This window comes from Phacochoerus africanus, chromosome 5, assembly GCF_016906955.1.
Source record: "Phacochoerus africanus isolate WHEZ1 chromosome 5, ROS_Pafr_v1, whole genome shotgun sequence".
Classification (NCBI taxonomy): Eukaryota; Metazoa; Chordata; class Mammalia; order Artiodactyla; family Suidae; genus Phacochoerus; species Phacochoerus africanus.
The window spans coordinates 81,676,006-81,692,359 of record NC_062548.1 but is presented as its reverse complement, the minus strand read 5'-3'; the positions used below and the strand labels follow the sequence as shown (position 1 = coordinate 81,692,359).

At 43.2% G+C, this 16,354-nt stretch overlaps 1 protein-coding gene across 2 annotated transcripts in view; it reads right to left on the bottom strand.

The window, feature by feature from the left end:
• The window catches only part of SERTAD2 (SERTA domain containing 2), a 127,639-nt gene that overhangs the window by 18,661 nt on the left and 92,624 nt on the right, over positions 1-16,354 (bottom strand). Inside the window, exon 1 of one of the 2 annotated variants that reach the window (XM_047781932.1) lies at positions 4,553-4,870. The exons of the other annotated variant lie outside the window; for it this stretch is intronic. The gene's annotated coding sequence lies outside the window, so the exon portion shown is untranslated. Of the gene's footprint in view, positions 1-4,552; positions 4,871-16,354 lie in introns of those variants that run through there. 2 annotated transcript variants of the gene reach the window in all.

Genomic DNA, 16,354 nt, shown 5'->3' with positions numbered 1-16,354 from the left:
TTACTTTGGTTCAACAGGTTCACACAGACCACTATAAACATGAGAGAGTGAGTGTGAGTGTGTGTGTGCTGAAGAGCCAGAATCCCTATCCCTTCACTATTCTACATGAAACTCCTTAGAAGCACAAAAACGCCTGGTTTACTAGCATCTTCTTTTTGGTTAACTGCCTGTGAAGGTTTTTAGAGGGAAAAAAGCTTAGAATGAGGTAACAACTCTGCAAAGCTACAGGTTTCTGCAAAGGGACAAAAAGATAGTAGTGCAGACGTGAATTAGTTCTAAGAACTGAGGTTTGCTGCTCCCTGGAGTTACTAGAGAAACAAAGCTGCCTTTGGGCACCTAAAACTAGTCAGACCTGCTATAGCAGTTGCACAGTCAGCTCCAGATCTGCCCTCCACTCTCCTCCCCCCTACCCCGGCCCCCACCCCACGCATCCGCATTGCTCACTCCACTCAGCCCCGGCTCTGCCCTGACGTCCCCTGTCCAGGGGCCAGGCCAGCTCCGGACACGCGGCATGCAAGTGTGAGGAGGAGGCCAGACGAGAGAGCAGATGCCGACTCCATTCTGAACTGAAAGCTGCAGCGGGTGCAGAATACAGCTTCTGTGCTCCCGGCTTGCTAAGATAGATACATCAAATTGTGGGGTTTGCTTCAGTGCATCCTGGCAGGGATTCCCAATTAAGTTCAGAGGAGGGACGGGAGAGCTTGAGAGGAGACGAACGAGGCTTTCCAGCTTTAGGAGTCCTCGGACCACAAAGAGAGCAGAATTTCCACAAGGGAGTTTTCACTGAAGGTGGGGCTTGTTTAAATGACAAGTATCTGTTTTGTCCCAAGAGGAATCATCTGTGAGCAAAGATATTGCCATGTTTTGCTTTTGAAAATTTTACCTGTATCTCAAAGAAAATTTTTAGACAGTCAAGCATGTCTGTCTCATGATCTTTAAGGAAAAAAACAAAACAAAACAAAAAAACAAGGCATCTATTTATTACCCAGAATAGGACTGTCGTCTTATTGGCCTGACATATGCCATTCACAGATTCATACAAAGAATGAACTGCCACAAAGTGCTCATGGAAAAAGACACTGCTCCACACAATGAGTGATGGGCGCTCCGGGGGACAGCACTGTTCACAGGGTTGCCCAGCATCTGCACAGAGGGCAGAAGTTTGCCTTTAATACCAACTGCACTGGCCACTGGGAGACAATAATTTTTTTTAAAAGATACGCCAACTTTGGCTGGTTGCTGGTTCCCTCAAGAATATTAAAACTAAAGGAAATATCCACACACTTCTTAAGCAGGAGTCCTCGCTTGTGGATTTCTGTCAATTGTTTAAGGAATCATTATTAACAGTCGGTAGGAAATATATGATCTGTGCATATGCAGTGGCCACGGCATTTTCAGATGTTCATGTTCTGCTGACCAGCATTGATTTATGCAAAGACCCACGAAGGTGGGTGTTACCCTTGTTTTGAAGCCATTTTTACTTAAAACTGGAGCTTGCCCTCGGGTGCCTGGAGCATACACCTGATCTCTGCACTCAGTAATCAGAGATCTCCCTCTTTCCTCCACCCCCTCCTTTGTCAAGAAACTACAGCAACTACAGCTATCTTCTATAAGATATGCTGTTACAGTAAATATGAAAGTTTTAAAAAATTCTACAAGTGAAAAAAAAAAATTCTACAAGTGAACTGAAGTTCACACTTCTAAGTACCGTATCTACCCATACATATTTTTAATTATGTTGTTAACACTGACAATGTTGTTTTTTTTTATATATAAACAAAATAAAAATTAAAGCTTCATGGTTTTATACTGGTGTTCTTTAACAAGAAACCATAGCAAAAGAGGCCTCTAACAGTTTCTGCTATAGCTTTTGTCTTTCTTAACAGCTAAAGTGTAAAATATTTTGATCAAGGGCAAACACTGAGTATAATTTACTACTGCTATGTAAAGGTAGTATGCTTTTGATTTTTTACTTTTTTCTGTCAATTTAATTTTTGACAGAAAAAACAATCTTTAAGTATTTGTATGTAGGTATATATGTATCTATCCTCAACCTCCCCTTATACTTTTAAAATCTGTATTGTGTGTGTGCACCTTTCTAAGTAGCGTTGTGACTTTTTTTCTGCCATTGGAGCACTGTTTAAAATAGCATATGCCAAAATTTATCAGCTGCTACACAAATTTGAGGAGTTTTAAATATCAAAATAGGGAGTTCTCTTGTAGTGCAGCAGGGGTTAAGGATCCAGCATTGTCACTGCAGGGGCTTGGGTTCCTGCAGTGGCATGGGTTCAATCCCTGGCTTGAAAACTTTACATGCTGAGGGCACAGCCAAAAAAAAAGTCACACTTGGGAGTTCCCTGGTGGCCTAGTGATTAAGAACTCAGCACTGTCACTGCTGTGGCTCAGGTTGGATCCCTGGTCTGGGAACTTCTGCAGGTTGTGGGCACAGCCAAAATAATAATAATAAATAAATAATTTAAAAAATCAAAATATATATTATTTAACTATGCTCATTACAATTCAGTGCATGGAGACTGGGTAAAATTTATATTTTGGCTTCTCAATTAAATAGAAAAGTCTTCAAGGGGACAATTCAGCAAACAGAGTCTAAAGGTTTTCTAAATCTTAATATCCCTCTCTGTTTTTTAAGGGAAATAGGCCTGAGTAGCTGTTACCTAAGAAGCTGTGATGCTCGCCCGACAATTAAACAGTTCCCTAGGACACTTATATACTTGGCTGGTATTATAAAATGTGAGTCTTCTACCTGTTGTAATCACTCAAAGAACAGAGCTGAAAAGGCCATCAAATCCATTTCATAAGATTTCTCACCTGAGAGCAACATTTTAATTAGGAGGAAGAGAAAAAAATAAAAATTATTTTAAAGGTTCCAAACTTGATGAACAACATAAACAACTTTACATGAACACATAATACCTCTAAGTAAATCCATCAAGCTAAAGGAAAACTTTCTAACATTCAACCCCCACCCCATGAAGAAATTGATAAAATGAACAGGAAAGCGAGATCCATGAACAAGTTCTTCTTGCTGGTGCCAGAAGCTGGGATCTTAGGGTGGGTATTTTCATCCTCAGAGCACACCCTACCACACTCAAATCAGAATAGACTGCTATAAAAAGGGGGAGGAGGGGGAGGGGCTCCTGGGATGAGATATGCCTTCTGGGTAGCTGAACAACTATCCCCCATCAGCAAAACAACCCAGAGGCTCTCAGGTGTGGACTGTCCTCCAGGGGTTGAGTGGAGCCAAGAGCCCACTTCACTCTTGTCAGAGACTAGTCCCTCATTATAAAAGGCTACTTTGAACACTTAAGGCCTCAGGGATCCTATTGGCTACCACAACCTCTAGGCTCTTTACACACATTATGGACATTTCTTAACATATATTGGGAAATCAAAAAGCGTATTTCATGAACAAAGCTTGAAAACATTTACTGTCTTCCTTAAGACCGAATGAGGCTACCCAACTTGATTCAAATTAAAACTAGTATCTCTGAAACGATGTCTCACCCTGCAGATTGCCCTTCCCCATTCAGTGCCCATAAAAACTGACTTTCCACGTCCTGAAACACCCTGAAACTACCCAGCTTGAAAGCTAAAAGTCATTCTAAGACAAATTATATCTACTCTTTGTGTGACACTTAAGGCTAAACACAGAACTCGCATCCCAATCTATTACTATTACTTGTGATAAAAGTAAGAAAACTCATGGCCAAAGTGGGGGGAAGAACAATTTATGATTATTTGTCGATGCAAGGGCCCTCTGACAGCACCCTGTCTTAATGGTACAAAGTCCAGGGCTTGGGACAGCTGGCTCCCCTCAGCCCCCCTCCCTTTCAGTCATAGGCGGTCACCACCAAGATGACTTGTAGATTTCTAACTTAAAAACCAATGAGACATCAAGTTTAATATACATATATATTCAAAGTCAATTCACTTGGGCACCGGCGAAAAGAGGATGGAGAGGGAAGTTTTTAAGCTAAAAACACAAAGAAACTCAAAGAAACACACTAAAGCAAGTTGGATGCAAACCCGGCCGGCCACAGAACTCAAAAGTGAAGCAGCCCTCGCGCCAGCAATCCGAGCCTTTAAAAAAATAAAAAGTCTCGCACGTTCACAACAACACAACCGCCACAACACGCACATATATCCCAGCTGTAAAAGCGACAGCACCAAGCTCCCTCCGCCCCACCGCTGGGCTCTCGTTAGTTCCCGACCCCCTCCTGACCCCGGTCCAGGACTGCCCGTCCCCTGCCCTTCCCCCAGCAGATCTGCCCGCGAACGCTGGGGGTTCCCAGCGTTGACCCCGGGGGTCCAAGGGCGCGGGGCCGGGAAGCAGCGGGAGAGAGCGCTCCTCCCGGTACCTGCCGCAGCCCAGGTCCCTCTCGCCGAGGCGCCCGCGACCCTCGCGGCCGCCCGGGCCCTTCCTCCGTCCTCCTGGCTCTCCCGGCCCTGGCCGGTCCCAACGCCGCCCCCTACCTACCCCGAACCCCGCGCATCCGAGGATCTCCTCCAACCCGGCGCCGGGAGAACTTACCACATGCAGCTCCACCTGGGAACTAATACATCAGGAGGGGTTTCTGCCCACTCCTCAAGCTACTCGCGCTCCATGCGGAGTCCCCCGCTCCGGGGGCCCGAGGGTGGCGCCGGGGAGCGGGCAGGAGGCGAGACCGAAGCTAAGACTCCGCCGTCCTCTGCCTGCGCGCTCGGAGCATTATACAATGGTGGAGGAGGAGGAGGAGGAGGAGGAGGCGGCGGCGGCAGGCAGCGGAGGAGGAAGCTGGAGGCGGGCGGAGGGGGCGCCCTGACCGAGCGAGCGGCAGCTTGCGCTCCAGCACCCGCCGTGCAGGAGTGACGTGCGGCCAGCGAGCCTCCCGCGAGCTCCGGGCCCCGGGCTCAGCAGGCCCCGCCCTCGCCCCTCCCCGCCCATCCGCCGCCTGGCCCCGCCCCGCCCCCGGCCCCGCCCCCGGCCCCGGCGGTCCCAGGAGGCGCGATAAATGCGGAGCCGGGGCCCCGGCCGCCCCGGGAGCAGGAAGGGGCAGGCTGAGCACGCGAGACGCCGGGTGGCAGAGCCGCCTACGGCTCCCTTCCCAGCCGGCGCGCCCTTGATTTTCTCTTAAGGAAAAGCTTAAGAAGAAGAGAGGAAAAGAGACACTCTGGCCAGGGACCACAACTAACCACCAATAATCCCCTCACACCACTCATGCAAATGATGGAGCCGCTAGTGACAAAGGCGGCGGCGAGTGCCGCGCGCGCACAGCCTGCTGAGTCGCGCGACCGCAAATATGACAAGCATCTGAGCTATTCTGCAACTTGGGGCCGGTTAGCCGGGCCGACAGGGTCCCGGGGTGGGGGGTGGGGTGAACGAAAATCCTACCCCGAGGCGCGCTGTCCACGCTGCCCGAGGGGCCTTGGAGACCCGCGTCCCGGGAGGGCGGGGGCGGCGCGTCCGCCGCTGAGACATTTTCGGATGCCACTGTCTCAAGACGCACGAGTGGCTCGCAGAGAGGTCCAAATAGTAGGATGGGGTTTCCATCTGGAGCGGGGGACAGAAAATATCCCGCGGCCTCAGTCCAACACTTGAAATGGGTCATCAAGTCAAGAGTACTTTCGGAACAGCACGGAACCAAGTTACATTCTTCGTGGCAGGCTATGGCCGCGGTGCAGAGCCCGGCAGCCGGCTGCCTATGCTGGTAGAGCCCACGCAGGTAGGGAAGGCAGGCTTGGAGACGCAGGGGGCACAGAGGCGCGTTTTCACATTGATAAGTTTTTCCCCTCTTCTTAAGAAAGCGTCTGCTTTGAACTATTTGAACACTTCCCAGAGAATTCACACTAGTTGGGAGAGGCTGTGTGTATGGTGCGAATTTAAAAGCCCTAGGAAAAGAGCTCCCGTGGAAAATTAATGATTATTTTAAAAAACACATGAGCGTTCAGTGTAAAGATGTTACAGAAAGTAATTCAGGTACCTTAAAATTTTGGCTGCCACCCCAATTAGTATAATCTGAGATCTCTTTGGAGTTTAATGCTCCACTATACTAGTTATATTTAAGGATAATAAAGCTTTAAGACCTAACATAAAGGTGATTATAAACCGTTAACATCAAGACAAGTTTAGACCTATTGGAAATGCAGTGATTTGTTATCAATCAAATTGATGATCTTATTGAAATTAAACCTGGACTAAAGTGTTGGTAGAAAAAACAATGTTTCTTGTTTTATCTTAAAAGGGAATGGAAAAGGTTTTTACCGAACCTCGGTATAATTAAAATCTTACACAGATTTTTAAGGATAACCAATGCCATTATTTGTGGACATCTTTGGAAAGTTTCATTACAGTGGCATTTCAAGTTACATTTACACATCATGGAAGTAGTGCTCAGGGCCCTCAGCAAGTCCTGCTCAGTTTGTGCCTGGGTGGCATAATATTCAAACATTTTGTCATGAAGTCAAGATATTTTTCATTTCCAGAGTTCTGCCTTTCAGAGAGGACACTAACTACTAACGGTTTCCTCACAACCCACTCACTTATACTTTCAGCGCTCACTGTGAGGAAAAGCCATTGAAATTAAAGCTGCAATAATCTCTTCCCATATCTTTGTAGCGGAGGTCAGAGGCTCTGTTGAATTTAAATTTATCATGAATTGAAGATAACAGCAAGTTAGACTTGCAGAATTTTTGTGACACTTGGATATTTTCTAACAAATGGATGACCAAATGCAATCGTCCTGTATGAAAGAACTAAGATCGAAGTGACAATTTTTGCATCCCCACAGTGGTCTAAAGTACCTATTCTGTGTGTGCTGAGTAAAGGTTTGAGTTCTTAGGAAAGCAATCTGAGCTCTGGGGTAAAATGTTTTGTACTTTTCCACACTTTTGAAGGTCAAAATGTATTATCAGTGCACATGTTATATATGAGTTCCACTTCCCTGACTTACAAATATGGCATCTTTCACCAAGAAGTCAAAGGATGACGTGGTGGCTTCAACAGCTGCTGATGTGGTCCCCACACTAGGTGGTCCATAGCCTGATCTCCAGCACAGCAATTCCTGCCTGGCCCTGGGAATCCAACTCCATAATGCTAAAAAGCCCTCACTGAGCTTCTAAGGTCAATTCCCCTTCAGCATGCATGATTTTTTTTTTCTTTCAAAAGTTTATTTTGTATCAAGCAAGAGGAGACTGTGCTTAACTCTACAGAACATTTCAAGACTTGAGTTACAAATAAACAGTATGCATGATTTTTTTAAAAAAAATACTGTTTATTCCTAACAAATGAACAAGAAATGTTGAGTAAACACCTAACTGTGGTTTTCACACTTTCACTCTCTGGGACATTTAAAAGCCCATTTAAAATAAGCCTACCCTCAGAATTTAGAGTTTCTCCTTCTCGCACATATAAGAAATTAGGCCAGTCATCCACATTTAACTATCAGGAACGTATCTGTTTAAGGAGAAAAATATTGCTTTTGTAAGTATAGAACTGGGATGGTAATTTTTAAAAATACTCATATGAGTTTAACTTCCGAGGGGTACTTCTCCACATTGCTTTGTTGTTCTGAGTACAGTTTGCACTTCACTGCTTCTCTTGAAAGTTTCAGTGCCCTCACATTTTGCAAATGACCAGACTACTGCACTAACTGAAGGCCACTTTTAGCATTTAATTAGCATGCACCAAAGAATTGACACAAAGACAAGCTGGCTATATAAACTGAGAAGGACTTTAAGACGGTTTTCAAGCTTATTCTTTCTCCTTTATTATATTTTATCCTTCACGTTCGCATGAAATAATAGTAATAATCATCCATCTATAAACCCTGGAAATATTGGTCTTATATCCCTCCCACCTCAATAAATATTTCAGTTATTGAACACATTATATTCAGCCTGCTGGACTAAAGAATTTTTTCATGAAAATAGAGTTCATAACTGAATGTGGACTTCCCATTCAGTGATAACTGAAATCTATTAATAAATATTCAAATAATCTCTGGAAGTCTTGAAGGTGACACAAGGAAGTTCCCTGGTGGCTCAAAAGGTTGAGTATCTGGCACTGTCACTACTGCAGCTTGGGTCACTGCTGTTAACACAGGTTTGATCCCAGGCCTGGGAACTTCCGCATGCTGTGGACACAGCCAAAAGGAAAAAAAATGAGTACAATGATTTGGAAACCTAAACAATCTCACAAGACACCACAGACAGGTTCAGTACTTTTCAGCCACTAGCAAGTTAAAACTTCACGGTACCAAAGGAGTCAGTTAACTCATCTACCTTTGCAAGCTCTTCTCCATTGCTCACCCACTTGCTCAGGTTTTTTCCTGCCTCTCCCTGAACACAGGGGAGCTTCAATTCCAGTCAAGGGCTGCCCTTGCAAAGCTTCCCTTATTGATACTAGACTGCTTTGCAATGGCCGCCCCTTATGTCCTGAGAGAGGGTCATTGATACCTGTCTTTTTCTCTTTTAAAAATCTGACAATCTTTAGGAGTTCCTGTGGTGGCGCAGTGGTTAACGAATCCGACTAGGAACCATGAGGTTGCGGTTCCGTCCCTGCCCTTGCTCAGTGGGTTAACGATCCGGTGTTGCCGTGAGCTGTGGTGTAGGTTGCAGACGCGGCTCGGGTCCCTCGTTGCTGTGGCCCTGGTGTAGGCCAGTGGCTACAGCTCCGATTCGACCCCAAGCCTGGGAACCTCCATATGCCGCGGGAGCGGCCCTAGAAAAGGCAAAAAGACAAAAAACAAACAAACAAAAAATATATAAAGAAAGTTACAAAAAACACTAAAAAAAAAAATCTGACAATCTTTAAATCCTAGTTGGGAAGAAAATCTTAATATTGAAAGAGAATGCTTTTAAAAACCATTCTCCTTTTTCTACTATTTTTGATTAGTCCCTTCTAACCATTTCTAGAGGATATGGCTTCAGCTGAGCACGAACTTCCTTCCTACTTCACTTGCCGCTATTGCCCATTAAAATCCTCAGGTAGATTGTGAGGTCCCCTTTGGAGCAGCCCTCCTTAGAGACTCCAGCTTTTACTTTTACTGTCTCTCAGCTAGAAAGTGAAGGTCTTCTCTGGTGACAATTCCAGTGGCCTCTTTCTGCCAGATGCCATTCCCCTAAGACTGGTGGGTGCTTCTCAGAAACATCTCTCCTTGTCCCCAGCTCCCCACCAGGCGCTACCCTCCTGGTGGCCTCTGCATGTTGATTCTGTGCTTCCTGTCTATACACCATCCACCCTTCTTAAGGAGTTCATACCCTTCTCAAGATACTCAGCGCTCTTGGCTTCCCTAGAAAACTTCCATGCCGCCTCCAGACCGTCCTGGTCCCTGGGAACCAGCGTGGTGAGAGGAAGGGTCCTGGAGTAGGAGTTTGAGGCTCTTGTACAAATAAATCACTTAACTGTGATTAATCATTGACTTTTAAGTTTCTTAATCTGCTATGTCACAGATTTAGGATCAGCACCGGTTCCGGTGAAAAGGGCACAGGTGGGGGGTCAGGAGATCTCGGGTCTAGTTCCTCAGCCACAGTCAGCAGTGAAGCTGAACCAAGCCCTTGACAATCACGGGGCCTGTGTCCACACCCCACAAAATGAGGCACTGGGGCTCAAGCGTTTCTGGAGCCCCTTCCCAGAGCTAAGAGTCTATGAGAAGGAGACTAGCTTCATAGAGGAGTTTGGAAGAAAATAAAACCAATTTCACATTCTGTTTTCTACCATACCTACTATAGAAATGATCTAGGATTGTGTACCTTTAAATCACCAATGAGTAAAAAGGTCATGTAAGAGAAGTTTGGTGATTTGGGAATGCAAATAATGTATTTAAACCATTTTTTGAAGGCCCAGTTATGAAATTTTACTTTGAGAAGTTAAAAAAAAAAAAAGAAAAGCCTTTAATGTGTATAGATGTCCAGAAAACGTCTCTAAATTTAGGCCATGAAATAGCATTAGAAAATAAATATGAGGACAGAGAACACAGTTTAAATGGAAACAGCACATAAAACAAAAACCAAATTAGCTCTTTGCCACTGTGAGTTTTTATTGGTTTTCTATAGGAGAAGTAACACTTAGGTTAGACTTTATCTTTTCTCTCAGTCACCAAGGCAGGATTGTTTTTTAAAGACCTGTTGCCAGAATAAACAAGACTTTTTCAAAATTATCTAACTGTCCAATAATACTTGCTTTAAACTGACAAAAGTTATATTTTTTAATTAAACATTTTTATATTTAAAATTTCAGAAATGCACAGGGTGAAAGTCAGGTAGAAAGAAACTACATCCAGCGTCTCAGATAAACAGCAATGCCACGTTAGATACACTTTTACAACTAGTCGATTGTTTTCCTAAACATGGCTTAAACATTGAACAAAAGCTTTTATTTTGCTAAGTAATATTTGTTTCAAAACTATTTTCTTAGAGAATTTCTGTTTGAGGTATATGAAACTCCTTAAATGGGCAATTATCAGAAAAACTGGCCTTTAAGGAGAAAATAATAGTGTGAATGAGCTATATGTAACTTCCCTTTTCAAAAACAGAAGTTGAATCTGTAACACCAAATTTAGAAAGGAGAGGGGATGGCAGCAAATACCACGAGAATATCATCTATAGCATAGACACCCACTGCCATTCTGTTCTGTTACAAATAAATGTACACTCTACAAACTCGAGTTTGCTCAAACAGTGCATGTATTTAATCATCCCTGAAGAGTATTCTTTTAAAAGAAAACATACACGTGCAAAAGTCACATCAAATGTCAAAAAACTCATTTAAAAAGGGCCAGATTCCCTGGACTTTGACTACAGTGAATCATTTGGCCTCATTACAGAGGGCAGCACAGTCCATACTGGGGCAGCTGGTAAATAGCTTTTGTGCGATCATATTGGTAATTTCAACACCATTTATATTTCCTTTTACTTTCCTTTATGAAATTAAAGCCCCAATTACAAAAAGGTTGAAAAGAATTTTAATGAATCATTCATTTTCAATCATTTTCTGATTGGTTACCACTTTAGACATCATGCTTTTAGTTTTAGTGATCAAAAAAAAAAAAAAGCTATAAAAGACTCTAGAATATTTTCACATTGTAGCCAAAAGTCAACAGTGAGAAAATAGAAACTTTTCCAAAAGTTCATCAGATGGAAAGAACAGAATTAATGGGGAGACATCCCATTTATGGACAAGAATACTTAATTCTATATAAATATCACTTCTTCCCCAAACTCATCAATAAACTGAATTCCAACTTAAATCCCAACAACCCCTCCCCCAGCCCAACTTTATAAGCAAATCTGGAAATCATCTGGAATAGCAAAGGGCAAAAGAAAGCTGTAATAAGTTTAAAGAGCAAGAAAGGGGATGTGTCCTATCAGATATCAAGGCTTAGGAGTTCCCGTTGTGGCTCAGTGGTTAATGAACCTGATTAGTATCCATGAGGCTGAGGGTTCGATCCCTAGCCTCGCTCAGTGGGTTAAGGATCTGGCGTTGCCGTGAGCTGTGGTGTAGGTTGCAGACGTGGCTCAGATCTGGTGTTGCTGTGGCTGTAGTACAGCCAGTGGCTATAGCTCTAATTGGACCCCTAGCCTGGGAACCTCCATATGCCTCGGGTGCAGCCCTAAACAGAGAAAAGACAACAAAAACAAAAAAGATATCAAGGCTTTTTATAAAGCTCTAGTAATAAACAGATCAATAGGACAGAACTACGAGTGCAGAAATAGAGCCACAAATACATGGAAGCATCAAATATGACAGAGGTGAAGTTACAGATCAGTGGGAAAGAACAGGCTATTCAATAAATGACTCAGTGCCACCTGGTTACATGCATGAAAAATAAAGTAAATTGGGTACCTGACATTTTTTGAAAAAATATTTTCAGGTGTAATGTAAAACAAACAAACATCTAAATATGTGAAACACAACTTTGAAATTTTTAGGAAAGAACATAGGAACATGTGCTTATGGGCTCAGGATAAGAAATGTGTGATTGAAGTTCCCCGTCGTGGCGAAGTAAAAACGAATCAGACTAGGAATCATGAGGTTGCGGGTTCTATCCCCGGCCTCACTCAGTGGGTTAAGGATCCGGCGTTGCTGTGAGCTGTGGTGTAGGTTGCAGATGCGGCTCAGATCTGATGTTGCTACGACTGGTGTAGGCCGGCAGCTGTAGCTCTGATTAGACCCCTAGCCTGGGAACCTCCATATGGCACCCAGTGTGGTCCTAAAAAAAAAAAAGAAATGTGTGATTATTGGAGTACCTGCTGTGGCACAGCAGGTTAAGATCTGGTGTTTCTGTGATGGTGCAGGTTCAATCCCTGGCCTGGTGCATTGGATTAAGGATCCAGTGTTGCTGCAGCTGTGGCATAGGTTGCAGCTGCAGCTCAGATTCAATCCCAGGCCCAGGAACTTCCATATGCCACAGCACAGCCAGAAAAGAAAAGAAAACAAAGAAATGTGTGATTATTGTTTGTCTCCCAAGTTCATACTCTAGCTGCCTCTCCTTTATTCTGAACCTTGAAATGTTGACCCCCTAGAGACTAAGATCCTTTGCCAACTAGCCTCCAGCTGAATTCCTCAAAAAGAAGGCACTAGAAAGAGACCAGCGGGTAGGAGGGGAGAGAGGCTGGTGTATTTCTTCCTGGCTTCTTCCCAATTTGGGCCCCTGTTAGAACAGCACCCGTCCCACCACAACGACGGCTTCTGCAGGTGGTCCTTCTCCAGGATGCCAGCTCTCAGATTCTACCAACACCATTTCCTTCCCTTTCCCCTTTAGGCCTGACACTAACAGCTTCCTACTGTTCTTGGCCTTCAACTCTGGGCACACCTCTGTCAAAAGTTCCTTCATTAAAGTCTCTTTAGTTGAATCATTTGAGTGGAATTCTGTTTCCTGCTGAGACTTTGACCATTAAGAAACAAGACGGCCATTGCACAAACCATAAAGAAAAAGACAAGTAACCTTGATTACATTAAAATTAAACATCTATTAAAAATATACTATAAACAAGATAAAAGCAAGCCAAAGACTGTTGAGTGATTTATGTGATTCATATAATCAACAAAAGATCAGTATTCAGAATTAATTAAGAACTCCTCTGAATCAGTTTTTTTAATTTAAAAAATTTTTTTTAAATTTTTTGTCTTTTTAGGCCTGCCCCCTTGGCACATGGAAGTTCCTAGGCTAGGAGCCAAATCGGAGCTACAGCTGCCGGCCTACACCACAGCCACAGCAACATCAGATGTGAGCTGCATCTGTGACCTATACTGTAGCTCACAGCAACGCCCACTGAGTGAGGCCAGGGATCAAACCTGCATCCTCATGGATACTGGTCAGGTTCATTACCACTAAGCCATGATGGGAACTCCTGAATCAATTTCTAAAATGCCATATAAACCCAATAGAAAAAAAATGGGAAAAGAGGAAACTCAAACGTCCAACAAACTTGTGAAAAGATACTCAATCTCATCAGTAATAAGAAAATGCAAATTATAAAAGGTTAATTCATAGCTATCAGACTGATCACCCTGGAGACAATCTGGCGTTATCTACCAGAGCTGAAGATGCACACACCCTGCCCATATACACGCAGTCTTTCTCACCTAGGGTTCCATGAGAAAATAAGCCCTAAAGAAAAGAATTCAAGTGACTATTTCCTCAATTCTCCCAAGGTTGGTATGAAGGTAAAAACTAGCCGTGTGCTGGTCAATGCTTAACAATTGGCTGGGGTGGGGTGGGGGTTGGGTGAGGAAAGAAACCCTTATTTGTAAGCATTTGCTGACTTCTGTGCTATAAATACCCTCACCATGGTTGACTCCGAGCCTCCCAGCAGAACTCAAGAATTAGAAAGAGATTGGCCCAATCACTTTAAGGAGTAGGTATCACTCTCTAGCTCTAGCCCAACACTTGAACCATTCTAGACTTAGAGCACTGAAGATACTTCAATACATACAAGGGATACCTAAGGGTACCAGGGCTTAATTCTCTGGAAGAATTCTGGATGAGAAGGGCTAAATCTAGAATCCAGAAAAACGCCTGCTTTTTTGTTTTGGTTGTACCCGAGGGATGTGGAAGTTCCTGGGCCAGGGATAGAACCCTTGCAACAGCAGCGACAAAGAGCCTCGGCAGTGACAATGCTGGATCCTTCACCTGCTGTGCCACCAGGGAACTTGAGAAACTTTCACTTTTATCCCCCATGGAGACACGGGAGAATGTTTGTGGCAGCTTTGCTTGTAAAGCTGAAAATCAGAAACAACCTTAATGCTCAATAAGACGAGAATACGTTGATAACTACCAAGCTCGAGAAGTACCAAAGGTACCATATATCAACATGGTTACATCTCGCAAACATAATGTTGAGTAAAAAGCATTATATAGACTGTAAAATACACACAAGTATAATGCCATTTATATAAAATATTTTAAAACATGCGAAAAAATTGCTATATCTTGTTTACCAATACAGACTATGCAATTACAGAATGAAAACATTAGAGACAAAAAACACTCAGAAAGTGGTTATCTTTAGAAAATGGAGAATGGTAATGGAACCAGGGAGAGACACACGGGTGGCTTCTATTTTATCTGTAAAGATAAATTTCTTTTTTAAAAACATGATGAGCAAATGCGTTGCAATAAATAATTGAAATTTATTGTTTTAGATTTCATCACTTTAAAAAAATACATTTCTTCCCCTTTTTTCCTTATGCTTCTTATGAAGTATAACTTCGTAAGTTTTTTTCTCAATGATTTCTACTATCTCTTAATAAAGCACTGAAGAATATTTATATTTCATGCATTTATTTACCCCTCATTGTTTCAATAATAATTATTCCTTTCACTCATTTTGCTATATTGTCCTTCTTCTCTTTCTCAATAAAGATGGTAAAATTCAACCGTGATGCTAGCATAGCCTAAGGTTTTTAATAGGAAGCCCAGCTGACAAGGCAAGTATACGAGAATAAATGGTTTAAAGCGGGTGTTTGGGGTATATTTCTCACCTGCCAGGCTAACTTCTATCATGCTGGAAAGGCTAAGAGCTTTCTCACGAAATATGTGAGGTTTCCTATTACTTTAATATACGAAATAACGCATCTAGCACTAAAAGCGAAATCTTGTTTTTGTTTAAAAAAACAAAAAAACAACGGAAACGCACTTTCCCCATGACCCGTGTTTCACTTGGTGTTCGGGTGACCACTTACTGCCGTTCCCAATGCATTCTGCTTCTCTCTTATTTGTGACCCTTGACAGGGGGTCATAGGACTAAAGCCCACACACTCCCTTGACCTTTGGGAACATGATGCTGTCGCAGGGCATGGGCAGTGTGACTGTCTTTCAGAGATTGTCTTGAAATAAGCCTATGTTTTAAATACACACTCTTCTGCCTGCTAGCAGGCATTCTGAAGCTAGGTGGTTCTAAATAAAGAACTCTAGTCAACAACAGGAAATAACTCCCACAGCAAAAAGGGGCAGAATACAAACTCTCACCAACTCTTGTACACAGTTCACAACGGCCTTTTGTTCCAGGCACATTAAGCCTGAAATCTTTACTTTTCAGAGCATGTTTGGGCCTTTGCAGAGCAGTTAAACCTTCCTTTTCCTTTCGCTGGTGTCTTTTGCCTTCTTCTCTCTGAGGAAGTTAACCTTACAACTAACTTCTTACTATGAGGTGGCAGATCAGAAAACAGAACAGTTTCTATTCCAAAACCGAGTATTTTTTTTTTCTCCAAGGAGCGTCTCAAGGAAACAAACAATCAATTCTCAGTTAAAACTCCCTTTTCCTCCTAATACACACAATTCCATGTACACACACATATACACCCCAAAGGAATGTGTTTACCTGCAGTGCATGTTTCTAAATCCACCAAGGACATTATCATATCAACCCATAAACCTAGATTGATGGGTTAGCAACACTTTACCCGTGACATTTCAGCAAATCAACGCAGCTAAGAAGCTACATTTACATTCTATTCAAAAGCTCCCATCTTGAGTCTTCACTGAAAACGAGGGAGAAAAATCTAGATCCTGAGTTAGCCAAATAGAAAGACATCTGAAAGAAGGACGGTTTTCAAAACCTCAGGGACTCTACTGGAATGGATTGGTGGCATTCAACTATGGTACAGCATGGGGACCTGGACAAGGAAATGGGGCTGAGTAAAACAGCTTAAATGTGACTGCAGACTGGTATTTCTTTCCCTCCTATATACTTGGCCTCGCCCCCTCCGCTGGCTCCTTCCTGTGGTCAATAAATGACAGACTCAGTGCTCTCCATCTTCACTTTTAAAACAAGAAACAATTCCGCCCCTCCCCCGCTTCAATGCTGCAGGAATGCTGGTGGCTGCTCCTGTCTTCACCCTTCACCGCTTTAG